Source organism: Protopterus annectens, chromosome 3.part1, assembly GCF_019279795.1.
Source record: "Protopterus annectens isolate FY-2018-M chromosome 3.part1, PAN1.0, whole genome shotgun sequence".
In the NCBI taxonomy this organism is placed as follows: Eukaryota; Metazoa; Chordata; order Ceratodontiformes; family Protopteridae; genus Protopterus; species Protopterus annectens.
In genome coordinates this window covers 1,003,591,576-1,003,604,866 of record NC_056732.1, presented here as the reverse complement: position 1 = coordinate 1,003,604,866, position 13,291 = coordinate 1,003,591,576, and the positions used below count along the sequence as shown (strand labels likewise).

Here is a 13,291-nt window from a genome sequence, read left to right as displayed (position 1 = left end):
CCATCCACCTGCATGTCCTCTCTCACCACAGCCATAAACCTCATCTTAGGCATTCCTCTTTTCCTGTTACCTGGTGGCTTCATCCTTAGCATATATTTCACAATATACTCTGCATCCCTCCTCAGCACATGTACAAACCAACGTAATCCTGCCTATCTGGCTTGGTCTACTAACCTTCAAACCTGGGCTGACCCTCTAATATACTTATTCCTAATCCTGTCCACCCTTGTCACACCCAGTGCAAATGTTAACATAAATTGAGTAAGGGTAGAGCTACAACAGATCCTGGAAACTCTCACCCTATAAGCCAGACAAATGTTATCTGGAAGGCTATGGAGCACAGCATTATGGAACTCATTAACAGAGACATTATGAACCTGCAAACACTGCACCATACCCACTTAGGTTCTCTAAAGGCCAGATCATGGCTCCTACAGCTCATAGACTTCAAGCCAGTTAACAAGGCTATAGGTGAGGGAGGGGAGGTCCACACAGCCAAGCTATATCTCACCAGCAATTCATACCCATCCCACATTCTGGTATTATACATAACCTCAACAAACTGACCATAAACGATTGTTAGATGATGGATTGACAACTGACACACAGATGTAGGACACACAGTAACATTTGCAGCCTCCATGTACAATTCTATGCCAGTAACAAGTGATATTCACCTGCACTCAGTCCTGGGACCACTCCTGTTTGGCATATAGCTTTCTTAGGTACAAGCAAACACAGTAGGGATATGTCTGCCCACGTTTGATGAAAATGCATACTGTGGGCTATACTTTATTCTCCAGATGACACACACATCCTCCAAAAGGGTATCATAGAGACAGATACCTGGTGTCAAAATCATGCTATAAGCCAAAGAAAGCATAGTTATCCACTTTTAGGAAACAAAGTATCCCCAGAGTACCACATAGGTAGTAGCCCCCAAAATGTGGAACGGGTACTAATGTATACATAAAGCCATGCGTTTAGTCATCTCTCCTTTGATAATCACATTACCAAAGGGTTTTGGAAATCCCTCTGTGGAGCACATAAGCAATAAAGGGTTTGCATGCAGATCCGCAGAGGTTGTTGCACACCTATAATGATTAGTCATCTTTGCCAGACTTTGCTTGCTCTTCAATAGAAACTGTGATGAGTGGATGTGAAACAGAAAATGTAGCTCAGGGATCACTGCTGTGGCTAAGCTTGTCACAAGCATACAGAAGTGACCTGAGGTCTGGAAAGCACCAGCATGCTCTGACAAAGATAACAGATGCTTTCATGGAGAAAGCAGAGTACCCACCTATGAAATAATTGAGGTCACATGTATGTATATGGCTTTACCCCACAGCTACCTTACATGTGTTATGCACATACAGTTGTCATTGTGATATGTCATACACTAGCAAAATCAAAACCCACTCCACATTGACCAACAGTGTCACACACTCTCATACACCTGGAATGCACACACAGTTAGCAAATGCAGGATTCAAACTCCTACCTAACTACAGCAGTATGCATTTACACAACACACTATACACATTACTGGGATTTCAACTTCCCACAGGTATATTTGTAGGATGGTGACATCATCAGACTTGACAAAGATGAGTATATCACTTTTAAGGGGTGTGAGTAGTCTCCAAAAAGGTTACTCCCTCCCTAGGGAGACACGTGCACACACACACAGTTGGCAAGTGCAGGATTCAAACCCCTACCTAACTATATTATGATACTACAGCAGTACACATTTACATGACGCACTATACACATTACTGGGATTTAACCTTCCCACAGGTATATTTGTAGGATGGTGACATCATCAGACTTGACAAAGATGAGTATATCACTTTTAAGGGGTGTGAGTAGTCTCCAAAAAGGTTACTCCCTCCCTAGGGAGACACGTGCAGGATTCAAACCCCTACCTAACTATATTATGATACTACAGCAGTACACATTTACATGACGCACTATACACATTACTGGGATTTAATCTTCCCACAGGTATATTTGTAGGATGGTGACATCATCAGACTTGACAAAGATGAGTATATCACTTTTAAGGGGTGTGAGTAGTCTCCAAAAAGGTTGCTTTCTCCCCAGGGAGAGACAGACACACACATACACAGTTGGCAAGTGCGGGGTTCTTAATCCAAACTAAGTACTTCTTTACACTTCAGCAAGCAATATGGAGTTACAGGGTGCAATACAGACATTACTAGCTGACAGTTTGCCCAAAGGTTTTTTTCACATTTGCTAACCTCAGCAGGCTTATTATACTAGGTGTATTGTGAGTGTATTGTATGCATAGACCATTATCATATCATATATGGGTTGATGCACCACATGCTGGCACACACAGGGTCAAACCAGTGGCTAAGCTCTGTCAACCCAATACTGGACAATACAGTCAAGAAGAGTAGGGTCATACAAGCACAACACCAACAGTCTCACATAGACCTACAATATGAGCACCAGCAAAACACACACATAAATACACATTATCATACTCGGGGAATACAAATACTAATCTGAAAAAGAGAGAGTGTCCTCCTAAGCAGACAAGCAAGCAACATGCACCTCCAAGCACACGCCAAAAAACATATAATACACCAAAGCAGTGTGCCTCACAACAGGCCCTAAGGCAAAACAACATACCCAACACACTAGTAATAGGTGACTCCATAGTCAGACACACAGATGTTCCACTCACTAGGCTGGACAAGGGGAAGGCTACTGTCAGTTGTCTGTCAGGTGTTATGATCCGCCACATAACACAAGCACTTAGATCACTCCAGAACAGTTACATATATGACGCGGTCTTTGTACATGTCAGTGTGAATGATCTGAGACATACCTCCCAGGACAACATGACAAGAGATATATAGTAGCTGTATGATCATGTAGCCCAGGCTGGTATGACCCTGACCTTGAGTAGCATCTTACCTTCACCTACATGATACTGCAATATAACAGAAAGATGATAAACTTCCACAAATGGCTCAGCTTCTGGTGTCATTCAAAGGGTATCCAGTCTCTGTCTGCCTGGGATGACATGATAGACATGCCTCATTGCTTCACTAGATATGGTTTGCACCTGTCACCCCTATGCTTCTGAATACTGGCCAAGGCTCTTGTTGTCCCCATATTACCTTTTTTAGGCAAGACTCGAAGGTTCATAAGTTCATAGGTAGGTACTAGGTTATCGGCCCTGGGAACTATACAAACCCAGCCTAAAAAGGCTTTTGCCACCCAAGAGAATTATTTTCCTGTGCCACTGTTGAGCAGAGCCACAGAGGTGATCCCTGGGGTGAATTTCCTATTTCCCATCCAATCATCAAGATTTTTCTTGAAGAGTGCTAATGAGGAGCTTTGTTTGATATATATAGTTAGTTTATTCTGGAGTATGGGAAGCCTCTGGGACAGGAATCTATCCCTCCGGCATGTTCTGTTTATTGTGGTGACAACGTTTAGGTCCCTAGAGCATGTAGCTTGAAGATATTGGGATTTCTTTAAGTGGAGCATGTCCAACAGCTCTGGGTTTGACATAGCTTTGTATGTTAGGCAGAGATCACCTCTGAGTAGGCGATATGCAACGGAGTAAAGCTGGAGTTTTTTGAGACAGTCTGTGTAGGGCATCTGTTTGAGGCTGGTAATCCTCTTTGTGAGGTATTTCTGCAGCCTTTCCAGTTGTTGTAGATGTCTTGTGAGGTACATACCAAAAGGGGTGTTATACTCTATAATGGCTCTAATGAGTGATGAGTAGAGGGAAACAATGACCTTTTTTTCTGGATGAGAAACCTTTTGTGATGAGGTGTGCCACATAGAAGGATTTCCTGACTACTGTGGCGATGTGATTATCAAAGGAGACACTACTGTCCACCTGTGTCCCAAGGTCTCTTACCACACTTTCGGTGTTAAGCAGTGGCGGCTGGTGACTTCAAATCAAAGGGGGGCTGCAGGAGACAGCTGAATGGGTGGGGTCAAGGGAAGGTGTGGCCAACTAGAAAGGGGAGGGGCTATGCTCAAAACCACAAAAACTAACTTTAATTAAATACGCTGCCCTGGGTGGCAAACCATCATTATGAGAGTCCAATCAAGACAAAAATAAGTGTAGAAGAATACAAATATTTCAATGCATTGGCTGCATGACAGCTTACTTAATATCTAGATGGAAACAAAAGGTTGTGAGGCATGAAAAATAAATTACTTTTTAAATACATTACTGGAATGCCAGTCAAAATCAAGTACAAGAAAAACAGAAGCACTCAACTCAAACCACTTCTCCTTGCACTGAGTTCTAATTATAATTTATATTCAGCTTTATTAAAGTACCAAGTAACATGCTGAAAGTAGAAATCTCTGTGATGCCCCACTTGTAAAAATGTTTCTTATCCAAAAGACCTGCTGCCTGACAACTATCTACTTGTTTCATGGGGAAAACATGTAAGTAAAAAATGAAAAGCAAACAAGAAACAAGCTCAAGATACATTGCTTAAAGGATTACTGTACAGGTTATGGACCACACATGATCATTGGCATTCTATTTAGTTTACGGGTAAAGTCTGTAGAGATGACTGGAAGTCTCCAACAAGTGTAATGAGCTTTTTAAAATAATGGAATCCTGTCCTTTAATACCCAAGGCTTATACATTATCTAGTCAAGTATTCTATGCATGGCAACAACAGAAAGGCTTTCAATGTTGGCAATTCTTTAACAGTATGCTTATTAAAGCTTACTTGCATCTTACGATCTCAGACAAGCTTACCTTATGGTCATTAAAGCATTGCACAGAGCAACAGGCACTTTGAGTAATAAGCATAAATCAACAGTACAAAAATATGACAGAAACCAGACCTTTCTGCAAAATCAAGGACAGATGAAAAGCCACTGTAGTACTTGTGTCTGCCTTGGATGGGGGGGACACACTGCACATTTACACTGCATAACTACTCCTCGCCTTGCTTGGACACATCCAGAGTCACTACATGGTGGAGTGGGGTGCAACAAGTATGTTACAATTTGAAATGTCTCTGGGTGACTGATGGCCCTGACACATTTGTCATACCTCTCAACCTCAGAGCAAGAAATCTGGACAAAGCCATACACAGAAGTGGGACAAATGCCCAAAAATAAGGACAATTTTTAAATATTGCTCTAATAAACTTAGAAAGATAATAGAATAGGTCTTGCATTAGTATGACTTTTCTGAAGGGTATAAAATCTGAAACTCAAGTGTCTGTCATTATTTTCTAACTTCAGTCTTTAGTGATTTGTCACTAATTTGCCAAAAAACACAATTTTATGAAAAATGGACCAAATGTGTCACTAATTTGCCAAAAAACACAATTTTATGAAAAATGGACCAAATGTGATGCAAAAATATAAAATAGCCACACAATACAGCTGGGAACCTGTCAAAGAAGGGACACTTTAATATTAGTACTGCTAACTTGAGCAGCTGACAAAATAAAAGAATTTACATGCATTTCAATAATCTATAACTTTGATTATTGCAGTTATTTCTTAATTGTAAACCCTCCATGTTTTCTTCCAAAATTGCTATTTTGCGGAGGGATTATTAGGGGGAAGAGCAACATTTTGAGCCAAAATCGGGGACAGTTGAGAGGTTGGCTATGCCTAATTCTATAAAGCAATTTATTTGCATGTACCTCTCAACCTGTTAATGCAGTAAATCTGAACAAGGCCAAATATATTAGGGGAACATATAAACAGTACTAAAAATTGCTCTTGTATAAATTGAGACAGTTGATAGAATAACAGTTCTTACTTTAGCATGCATTTTTCTGAAGGTTATGAAGTCTGAAACTCAGTGTATCATTATTTAGTGACTTAATTTCTAAATGATTTGCCAGAAAACTACAAATTTTATGAAGTTCAAATCAAAAATAAGAAGCAAAAATCTATTCATTCTTTGAAAATCTGGACAGTTGGGAGGTATAGTTCAGCTGGGCCTGTTTGAGTTTGCTGCCCTTCCCCCCTGACAAAATCATGGTTGAATGGAGCCTCTGCAGCCATTCCAATGAACCATTACTTGGCTATTTCACTCCATTTACCATAAACACTAATGTGCATACTGCTTTACTTCTATGATGAGTTGGACTTCATTTGAAAGTTTTATTTTGTATTTTACAGCACAAACACTAAGTCATCTACTAAACAAAGCAATGCAGTCTCACAATGAAAACTTAGCATTAAAACTTCTCTGCCCTTGAAACTCACATTCATTGAAACAGTGTTGAAACCCACATTCAAAGAAAATACATTTTGCCAGTGGCAGATAAAAGATTAATTTTGGGCTGTTTTCAAATCATAGGCCCCTTGCATATGAAACATACATGTGCTCTTTGATACACCTTCCTCATTGTACTAAATTATATTCCTTGTACAATATATTACAGTTGTTAGAGGGCGTTTTAAATTTGTTTTGAACATTTTTCCAGTAAGCAATGAAACAAAATGCATGCACCCATAATGACAAAACTGCCCAGTTTAGAACATTTATCATAAAAGTCTACTCAGACTTCCACAGTCCCCCATTATCAGTAAATATGCACAATTCTACAGTCCACCACTATCAGTAAATATGCACAATTCTACAGTCCACCATTATCAGTAAATATGCATTATTCTACACAGTCCATTATCAGTAAATATGCACTATCTCTGAAGAAGTAAAAGTCATCTAAATAATTCCACATTAAAGAAATCTGTAACTAATGAAGAGGTTGCTGCTAGCAAACACCTTTATATTTCATGGTTTCATCGAAAAATAAAGTGTCTGTTGCCCCTCAGGAATAAACTGCCTATATTACATTAAAAAAATGATAAGCTAGTAATATTGCAAGAGGAAATGGATGGCAAACTGATAACGGACTCATAGTTAGTATCGTCACTGAGGCGAACATTCTCAGTACGGCAGCATCCACCCCTTGTGGGAGTAGAACCCACAGCCTTCTGCATCAAAGGCAAGTACACAACCTGTTGTGCTATTAACAAGGCAAACTGACTTCACTTAAGCAACACTAAACTTCTGTTCCCCTGCAGCTCTCAGCTCCTTGTAAACTCTACTCAATACTCAACTTCGCAGCACAAGAAAACTGGAAAAAGCCAAAATGTATTGGGGGGGGGGTCAAAAGCCCAAAAACCAGGGACACAAACATTGCTTGTATAATCTTGGAAAGTTGCTAGAACCATACATTTTACTGCCAAGCTCCCTGTGCAAAACAGTCAGAGCAACATACCACTATGCCAAATCAGCTGCTTTGTAAAAGAGGAAGACTGAAACTTAAATGGCTATCATTTAGTGAATTCAGTTCTCACCATAGCTGTCAACCCCTTAGTACAAAACACCTGGCCAAATAGGAACAAAATTCAAATATTCATCTTATAAACTTAGAAAATTGCTAGAATAAAAGGTTGTGTTACGGTTGTGTTACTATGTATTTTCTGAAGAACATGAAGTCTGAAATTCAAATGCCTGTCAGTTTTACTGCTGACAGAATAAAAACAATTTTCAGCAGAGACCCAGGGAGAAATACTGCAGACACGTCTTTGTAAAATGACAGGGCACCAGAGCAAATCCACACAAACACAGGGAGGAGATGCAGACTACACACAGAAGGCACCCCAGCCAAGAATCAAACCAGAAAACCTATAGCTGTGAGGCAACAATACTACCACTGCACCATCAAATATGCAAGGACTTAAACATTCAGAAACCTGAAGTCTGAAATTCAAATGCCTGTCAATTTTATTTAACATTTGTTAATCAGGACAGTCTGACTTGGAACAAAAAAAAACAATTTTCAGCAGAGGCCCAGGAAGAAATAATGCAGACATGTCTTTGTAACATGGGAGGACACAAAAGCAAACCCACACAAACACAGGGAGAAGATAAAAGACCCACAAAGAAGGCACCCCAGCCAAGTAGCAAACCTGAGAACCTGCAGCTGTGAGGCAACAATGCTACCACTGCACCATCAAATATCAAGCATTGCAACATTTACAAACCACAGATATTATGAGGAACAGATCAGATCAAATATGAGGCAAAAATCTGCAGTTTTTTTTTTACAAATGGTGGTGGGTAGGGAATTCAGGTCTTTAACACCTGCATACAAGGTACAGGGTTCAAGCCTGAGGTATTCCCTACCACACACACACACACACACACACACACACACACACACACACACACACACACACACACACACACACCTGTAGTAGCAAACCACAAAAACTAAATATACTGCACTGGATGCCAAACAGTCGTCATGAGAGTCCAATCAAGACAAAATGAAGTGTAGAAGAATAAAAATATTTCAGTGCATTGGCTGCATGACAGCTTAATATCTAGATGGAAACAAAAAAGGTTGTGAGGCATGAAAAAATAAATTACTTTTTTTTAAATACATTAATGGAACGCCAGTCAAAATCAAGTATAAGAAAAACAAGCAGCACTCAACTCAAACCACTTCTTGCACTGCAGTTCTAATTATAATTTATATTCAGCTTTATTAAAGTAACAAGTAACATGCTGAAAGTAGAAATATCTGATGCCCCCACTTGTAAAAATGTTCCTTATCCAAAAAAAGACCTGCTGCCTGACATCTTCTTGTTTCATGGGGAAAACATGATCAAAGTAAAAAATGAAAAGCAAACAAGAAAGAAGCTCAAGATACATTGCTTAAAAGGATTACTGTACAGGTTATGGACCACACGATTGGCATTCGGTTTATGGGTAAAGCCTGCAGAGATGACTGGAAGTCTCCAAGTGTAATGAGACTCTTAAAATAATGTAATTCTGTCCTTTATTACAAATACTGGCATATGCATTTCAATACCCAAGGCGTATACATTATCTAGTTAAGTATTCTCTACATGGCAACAGAAAGGCTTTCAATGTTGGCAATTCTTTAACAGTATGCTTATTAAAGCTTACTTGCATCTTGCAATCTCAGCCAAGCTTACCTGATGGTCATTAAAATATTGCTACACAGAGCAACAGGCACTTTGAGTAATAAGCATAAATCAACAGTACAAAAAATATGACAGAAACCAGACCATTCTGTAAAAATCAAGGACAGATGAAAAGCCACTCTAGTACTTGTGTCTACCTTGGATGGATGGGATTCTCTGCACATTTACACTGCATAACTACTCCTTGCCTTGCTTCGACACATCCAGAGTCACTATATGGGGGAGTGGGGTGTAACAAGTATGTCACAGTTTGAAATGTCTCTGGCTGACGTGTGATGGCCCTGACACATTTGTCATACCTCTCAACCTCAGAGCAAGAAATCTGGACAAAGCCATACAAAGAAATGGGACAAAGGCCCAAAAATAAGGACAATTTTTAAAATATTGCTCTTATAAACTTAGAAAGCTAATAGCGGTCTTGCATTAGTATGAATTTTCTGAATGGTATGAAATCTGAAACTCAAATGTCTGTCATTATTTTCTAACTTCAGTCTTTAATTATTTGTCACTAATTTGCCAAAAAAACACAATTTTATGAAAAATGGACCAAAAATGTGATGTAAAAATATAAAATAGCAACACAATACAGCTGGGAACCTGTCAAAGAAGGGACACTTTAATATTAGTACTGCAAACTTGAGCAGCTGACAAAATAAAATAATCTACATGCATTTCTGAAATAAAAGTAATCTGATTATTACAGTCATTTCTTAATTATAAAACCAACGAACCCAAAGGCAATACCACAAATAAAAATAGCAGCAACCAGTCCTCAGCTCGAGCAGGGCCAAATACAATTCCACGGACACTTCTTGTAACTTAAAAACACTGGTTTATTTTTTCACAAAAAATCCACAAAACGAACTCCTGGTTACAAAGACGTACTCCTGGTTAAGCGCTTTCATCTGAGGAACTCAGATTTCATCAGAACCAATAGTGTCAGTATTAACTCCATTTTATATGAACAAATTGGCGCCAAAAACTTTGTATGAAACATTCTTAAAGGTACATTACCAGATAACAAATACTAGAGCCTTATTTTATACTGAAATATGACAATTGTGACTTCAAATACTTAAAACTCAACAAATAAAGACATATGTCATTGTGAAAACAATAAATATGAAATACTACATATAATAAAAATATAATAAATATAATAAATATAATAAATACTGTTTATACTAAATTTATTTTATTTAAATATTTTATTATATTATTATTTTATTATATTATTATAAAATTTTTAAAAAATATATATGTTTTGGGAAATACATGAATGTTTAGTGAAAATAGAAACAATAAGACTAAAGATAAATTATGAAGGGCCTATCTATGGCTTACACCCGGTCCAGGCTTAAAAAAGGCTTAATACTAATAAAATCATTTAAGCCGGGTGTGGTGGTGGCATCACAATATATCTGCCACTCACTTTCTTTGTATGCTAACCATGTTTTCCAGTTGCCACCATAAGATGTTTTTTCTACCTGGTCTATAATCATAAATCTGAAGGAATGATCATCACCCTTTTCCAAAACATGTTTACTAAGTGCATTTTTTGTATCTTTCTTCCTAATTTTATAAAGGTGTTCGTAAATTCTAGTCTTAAATTTTCTCTCTGTCTTGCCTATATAATGGGCAGGACAGGTAGAACAAGTGGCAAGATACACAACCCTCTGGCTGAGACAGGTTGTTTGTAACTTCCATATTCGCAAATAATTGCCCCTTCGGACTATTGTTCATCCCATGTGGTAAAAGATTCTTGGGAATTTTTGAGTAGAATTCAAACACATCTCCCTTTATTTCAGGTATTTGGATGATTTGTTCATTATCTGGAAGGGGCCTCCAGAAGACATTAGGTTTTTTATGGATTATATAAATTCAAGTACCGATTTTCTAAAGTTTACATATAAGGTAGACAAAGTTGGTATATCATATTTAGATACTTTTATCAGTACCACTTTAGATGGCTTTGCTTCACAAATATATAGAATGTCTACCTTCTCAAATGATTACATAGAATTTGGTAGTTGCCATCCACAACACGTGTTTAAAAATGTGATTAACGGCCAATTCATTCGTGCAGTGAGGATGAGTTCCTCTAGGGAGAGTATGGAAAGAGAAATAGATAATATTTCAAGGATGTTTTTGGATAGAAAATATCCAAAAAGAATGGTACAAAATGTGGCCAACTATGTTAAAGGAAATTGGGGTACGAAATATAAATCATTGTTAGGACAGGCTTTAGTAGAAAATATAAAGAATAATACCCAAATTAGCAGGACAGTTTGCATTATTTTGTTCAGTCCATATACCAACTTGGTAAAAGAAATTATTAAAAGGCATTGGGAATTATTGAATATTCCTGATATTAACTTGGCAAACATTGACAAGAACCCTGTTTGTGTCTATAAGACTGCACTAAATTTGAAAAAACTCTTGGAAGTCAGTGCATATGGTGGAACAAAAAGGAAAAGAGAGCTACAAAAAAGTGTGGGTCTTGTCAACAATGTAAAAACATCAATGATGAATGTGTGGTCACCCTAGACAATTTGATGAGAACCAGGTGTAGGAGTATAGCTGGGAATTGTCACAGCCAGAGGGTTGTGTATCTTGCCACTTGTTCTACCTGTCCTGCCTATTATATAGGCAAGACAGAGAGAAAATTTAAGACTAGAATCTACGAACACCTTTATAAAATTAGGAAAAAAGATACAAAAAATGCACTTAGTAAACATGTTTTGGAAAAGGGTGATGACCATTCTTTCAGATTTATGATTATAGACCAGGTAGAAAAAACATCTTATGGTGGCAACTGGAAAACATGGTTAGCATACAAAGGGAGTGAGTTGCAGATATATTGTGATGCCACCACCACACCCGGCTTAAATGATTTTATTAGTATTAAGCCATTTTTAAGCTTGGACCGGGTGTAAGTCATAGACAGGCCCTTTATAATTTATCATTAGTTTCTATATTTTAGTAAACACTCATGTATTTCCCAATATATATATATTTTTTAAAAAATTTATAATAATATAATAAAATAATAATATAATAAAATATTTAAATAAAATAAATTTAGTATAAACAGTATTTATTATATTTATTATATTTATTACATTTTTATTATATGTAGTATTTTACATTTATTGTTTTCACAATGACATATGTCTTTATTTGTTGAGTTTCAAGTATTTGAAGTCACAATTGTCATATTTCAGTATAAAATAAGGCTCTAGTATTTGTTATCTGGTAATGTACCTTTAAGAATGTTTCATACAAAGTTTTTGGCGCCAATTTGTTCATATAAAATGGAGTTAATACTGACACTATTGGTTCTGATGAAATCTGAGTTCCTCAGATGAAAGCGCTTAACCAGGAGTACGTTTTTGTAACCAGGAGTTCGTTTTGTGGATTTTTGTGAAAAAATAAACCAGTGTTTTAAGCTACAAGAAGTGTCTGTGGAATTGTATTTGGCCCTGCTCGAGCTGAGGACTGGTTGCTGCTATTTTTTATTTCTTAATTATAAACCCTCCATGTTTTCTTCCAAAATTGCTATTTTTGCGGAGGGATCATTAGGGGAAGAGCAACATTTTGAGTCAAAATCAGGGACAGTTCAGAGGTTTGGCTATGCCTAATTCTATAAAGCAATTTATTTGCATGTACCTCTCAACCTGTTAATGCAATAAATCTGGACAAGGCCAAATATATTGTGGGAACATATAAACAGTACTAAAAATTGCTCTTCTATAAACTGGGACAGTTGATAGAACAGGTCTTACTTTAGCATGCATTTTTCTGAAGGTTATGAAGTCTGAAACTAGTGTGTCATTATTTAGTGACTTAATTCCTAAATGATTTGCCAGAAAACCACAAATTTTATGAGGAACAAACCAAAAATAAGAAGCAAAAATCTATTCATTCTTTGAAAATCTGGACAGTTGGGAGGTATAGTTCAGCTGGGGCTGTCTAAGTTTGCCGCCCTTCCCCCTCACAAAACCATGGTCGAATGGAGCCTCCCTGCAGCCATTCCAATGATCCATTACTTTGCTATTTCACTCCATTTACCATCAACACTAATGTGCATACTGATTTACTTCTATGATGATTTGAACTTCATTTGAAAGTTTTATTTTGCATTTTACAGCACAAACACTAAGACATCTGCTAAACAAACTTGGCATTGAACCTTCTCTGCCCTTGAAACTCACATTCATTGAAACAACATTAAAACCCACATTCAAAGAAAATACATTTTACCTGTGGCAGATAAAAAATAATTCTG

General features: G+C 37.5%; 1 protein-coding gene across 1 annotated transcript in view; it reads right to left on the bottom strand.

Annotated features, from left to right (window-relative positions):
• The window catches only part of CPA6 (carboxypeptidase A6), a 1,209,807-nt gene that overhangs the window by 964,096 nt on the left and 232,420 nt on the right, over nucleotides 1-13,291 (bottom strand). The window lies entirely within an intron of this gene.